Here is a 5000-nt window from a genome sequence, read left to right as displayed (position 1 = left end):
GTTGGGGAGAAACGAGGCCCACACACCGCGGCTCGTGAGCAGCGTTACAATGATGCCCGCTCGCAGCCACCCAGGCAATGTGTGCCACCCAGACGCCCAGTCATTTCCCTCGCACTCCCGCTCTTCACGGGCGCTCTCTCGTCATTTCCCGGACACTTTCTCATTCCTTGGACACTGTGGCAGCTCCTTCCGCTAATCTGTCGGTTTGTCATGTCCATGCCACTATGGCCTCTCCCTGCCACTCTGTCATTGCGTTTCTCAAACAAAATGTTATCTCCCACACATTATGTCATATTCTTATAATTTCAGCGTTCCCCCAGCCATTCTTTCGCTTCCAGGTTAATCCGCCAGCGCCCAGGTAATCTGTCATTTCCCTGCCAAGTTCTTTCCTTTCCTTTCCTCACCATATTACCGTCGAAACACTACCGTTGCCTTGTCGCCGTGTCATACCCATGGCACTGTGCCATTTCCCGTTCACTATGTATTATTTCCCAACACTCACATCAGTCAGTCAGCGTAGCACAACCGCCTTGAGTTCGTCCATTCCGTTTCTTCGCCATGCATCGGTTGCGGTTCAGTCTGCCATCTATCAAACATGCCTTTCAGTCTTCCATTCGTAGAAGTCTAATCTCCATTCTGGCAACTAACTGAGACCTCAATTGCGATATCAGGTAAATTAAAGGCTCAACTGGTATTTCTGTCATACCTCCGATCGCACTACAAATCTATCATTTACTTTTTTGTAATTTCTCACTTTGTGAACCAGCTTGAACAGTTTCCGTCTCAGTAATGAATTTCTAACACCGTGTCTCAATCATATGATTCATCCACTGCATTCATACACACGTTCCACTTGCTGTCATTCGACTTGTCAAACCACATTCTTCGCCAGTGCCATTACAACATGAATGAACTAGTTACACTCAACCGGATTGTTGCAGTTATCCCTACCTGTTAACCTACGCCCATTTTCTTTTATATTTGACATCTTCTGATGAAGGTGTACTATTTTTTCTTTTCTTTTTTTTCTATACCTTAAGTAAGGTTATGAACATGTTAGGTAGTACCTGAAATATCTCCTCGTTTCTGTGCATGACGCATAAGTAAATAAAATAATAAGTAAATTATCAAAACACTCCACAGTTTAATCCAGACTTTCCCTAACATTCCCATCATTACTGCTCCTCGTATCATTCTTTACATTTAGGTTTACTTTAGTCTACCCGTTTTCTTCCGAGTGAAAAACGATGTGGCACCTGATGACGTCACCGCCGCTGACGATCCATCAACCTCACTAACATCTGTAATCAACAAGTCCGCATGTTTTCTCATCCGAAAAGTTGCTCAACGATCCCAAACCTTCTATTGCACTCCATCAGTCATCCATTCAGTCACCAAGTCATCCAGCCTTCAAGCCAGTCTGTCAAGAGCGCTTATGCTGCCGTCAGTCATCTACCAGTCCCTACCTAGTTCTACCAGCCAGTCACCTCGCCTTGTGTGCAGAGATCGTATCTTCACTCTTGTTCATGCAAGGGATTGTATCTCCTTCTGGTAAAAAAGATATAGATGTAGACAGTTCTCAGTCACCTATGTTATCCCCCTCCCCTGCTGTGTTCTTGGGGGGGTCAGGAGGGCATTGGCCGATCTTTGTACGGTCTTTAAAATGTATATTCTTATGAGCTTTTATAGCGGGATCACTAATAGAAGAGTTATCAAAGTTCACATGGTGTTCTCCAATCTTTTATTAAGACACCTATTTTCGAAAACAAAAAATATTCCCCCTTTTCCGAAGACGCATTCCCAAAATCAAGAAATCCTTCCCAAGAGGAATCGAGAAAAGCCTCCCTCGACCACACAGCTGAAGAGCGGGAGACGCAAACGCAGCGTCGCGACGTCTCGATCGGGCTGGGGGCGGGAACGGGTCAGGCTGCGTTAGTCTGGCAAGTCATCCGTCGGACTACTCGAAGGAAAAAGTGTCATGTCACTCGTGCAACAGGGAAGGGGAAGCGCATGACACCCGTGCCGCAGAGGGAGAAAGCTCAGCGTCATCCATCGTGTTTGGTGGCATTTGTTGCGTCCGGAGCGCTGCGGTCACAGAAACAAAAGACACTCGTTTCGCTCAACGTCAATTTTTTTCCCTAATCGATGTGCAAGTGCTGATGATAGAGTCGTGTAAAGAATGTTTTAGATTATATGTCTATCTTTCTTAAGGCTTATCTATGTATCTGTTCTCTCTGTTTATGAAGTTGTTTGTGATTGGAGTTACAAACGTGACTACGAATATTAGTTGTTGCGGAACCTCTGCCGAGGCATTCCCCATATAAACTCCATAAGTAAAAAAATAGAAAGGGAGACAAAACAGATGAGAGACGAAGAAGAAAGAGCAAGAGGAAAAAAGGGAGGGAAGAACGAAGACTACGAAACAAAAACAGAACAATAAAATCGACTGAAAAGAAACGACACCGATCCGAAACATCCAGTTCTTGTAAGGTCGGCGGCGCGCAGAGACACCAAAGAGTGCCATGCATATTCATCCGAGGCGTATGTGCCGAGAGGAGCGCAGTCACCCGTCGGTGTCCAGCGTCTACCTGCAGAGAGGAAGGACCGGATCGTCACCCCCCCTCCCCGTTAGCCTTCCTCGGCATGGTGGTGTCTCCGGTCCCACGCATGCAGCCGCCACTTACAACCTCTACTCCGCAGAGAAGGGGGAGAGAGAGAGAGAGAGAGAGAGAGAGAGAGAGAGAGAGAGAGAGAGAGAGAGAGAGAGAGAGAGAGGATCAATCAAAGGTTCAAGGAAAAGAAGAGAAAAGAGAGAGAGAAAAAAAAACTACAAAGCCGTCCCTCCCTCTAAATAGACAACGAAAGAGCGATTTAACATTAAAAGTAAAAGTAAAAAAAGGCAACAAAGACTATCAGAATTAAAATTTACATCGCTATCCTGCTGAGTGTGCCAGAGTGATCACCTTGCAGTGGCGACGGTCTCAGAAGGCGCATTACGATCTCCGCAATAAGTGAAATTTATCAACTCAGAATAGTGTAAACAGAAGATACCTATGCCGTCACGAGATTAAGGTAAAATCCGTGCAACAAACAAACTTTAAAAAATCATAAATAAATAAGAGAAATCAAACCAATAATCTTAACTTACCTGCCAAATGTAATGCCTACTCAATAGATGATTTATTTTGGTTTTGGGAAATAAATTTATGAAAAGATTCGGTGTTTTGGTTTCCTTGAGCTTCTCCGGCAAATCAATGAGACACGCACGGATGTAAACATGTAGCTAACATAGCTCGTCTGATGCACCAAAAGATATAATTATGCTATCTCCAGAATTAGCCGGGGTGGTAAATAAAAGCCTAAACAAAACAAAAATATATACAATGCCAGATACCGACAGGTAATCTCTGAAATTCTTCATAGTCTTTCTATCAAATCAATTCTATCAAATGTATCAAAAGTATCCCGTTGCAAGGACAGTAATATAAAATCATAAATTTCGGCGAAGATTGATGCTGCAAAAACGTTGTCCGAAAAAATTGCAATAATTTTAGTAAGAGATAGTAAGAAAAATTCCGTTTTAGTAGTCTTCCATGTACCCTGATAACCCTCATGCTATTGCATTTATAAAACACTCAAGTCTCTTTCCTTTTTTCTTATTAAAGCTCACTATGTTATTGATATTCAATGTACAAGCTGAGTTAAATGTGTTTGTATTTATTTATACAAGCAAGGCTCTTATTCATGGCAGCTAAATGCTAAACAGTAAAATATACATATTTGGTCAATCAAAGTGCCCTCGTATGTCGGATTCCGATTTTTTTTTTACTTCAGATTAAACCTGTTAGCAATGTTCCCAATGCCTTTTCGAATTTACGTGTGCATGTGTGTGTATATGTGTGTGTGTGTGTGTGTGTAGGTGTGTGTGTGTGTGTGTGTGTGTGTGTGTGTGTGTGTGTGTGTGTGTGTGTGTGTGTGTGTGTGTGTGTGTGTGTGTGTGTGTGTGTGTGTGTGTGTATGTGTGTTGTGTGGTGTGTGTGTGGTGTGTGTGTGTGTGGTGTGTAGTGAAAGGAGAGAGAGAGAAGAGAGAGAGAGGATAGAAGAGAGAGAGGGAGAGAAAAGAGAGAGAAAGAGAGAGAGAGAGAGAAAGAGAGAGAGAGAGAGAGAAAGAGAGAGAGAAAAAAGAGAGAAAGAGAGAGAGAAAAGAGAGAGAGAGAGAGAGAGAGAGAGAGAGAGAGAGAGAGAGAGAGAGAAAAGAGAGAGAGAGAGAGAGAGAGAGAGAGAGAGAGAGAGAGAGAGAGAGAGAGAGAGAGAGAGAGAAAGAGAGATAAATGCATCGACCAGAAATCGGTAACTCTTGGCACGGGTGCCAAGGGATTGACTATGGCACGCCACGAGCATATTAGAAAACGATAGTAATAATAAAGATGACGATGATGATATAATAATAATAAAAACAATAATAGCACCGGTAATTAAAATGATAATAATAATGATAACAACGATAGTAACAATGAGAATAATAATGGTATATAGAAGACAGGGAAAAGGAGGAAAGAAAGTGGTATTATATATGAGTAGGTCTACTACTTTTTGTATCATGAAGGAGTAGAATTTAATTTCGAAAGAAATGTTTTGTTTACATATTTGAAGTATCACTTAATCTAAAGTTAAGTGCAACAGCCAAAAAGTCATGCTGGCGCGCCATGGAAATCCATACGGCACTGGCACGCTGCATTTAAAAGTCAGCCGACCTCTGGTATAGATAGTTAGATAGGTAGAGAGATAGATAGACAGATGTGTGTGTGTGGGGGGGGGGGGGGGGGTGAGTATCTGTGTATTTATGCATATATATATATATGTATATATATATATATATATGTATACATATATGTATATATATAATATAATATAATATATATATAATATTTATATATATATATATAATATATATATATATATAAAGATATAGAGTATACATATATGTATATATATATATA

General features: G+C 41.6%; 1 protein-coding gene across 1 annotated transcript in view; it reads right to left on the bottom strand.

Moving 5' to 3' along the window:
• The window catches only part of LOC122254423 (uncharacterized), a 149061-nt gene that overhangs the window by 11385 nt on the left and 132676 nt on the right, over positions 1-5000 (bottom strand). The window lies entirely within an intron of this gene.

Source organism: Penaeus japonicus, unplaced genomic scaffold, assembly GCF_977035675.1.
Source record: "Penaeus japonicus unplaced genomic scaffold, GWHDUDI00000001_assembly GWHDUDI00000031, whole genome shotgun sequence".
Classification (NCBI taxonomy): domain Eukaryota; kingdom Metazoa; phylum Arthropoda; class Malacostraca; order Decapoda; family Penaeidae; genus Penaeus; species Penaeus japonicus.
Note: the sequence above shows the minus strand (reverse complement) of the source record. Positions and strands in the feature narration are given on the sequence as shown.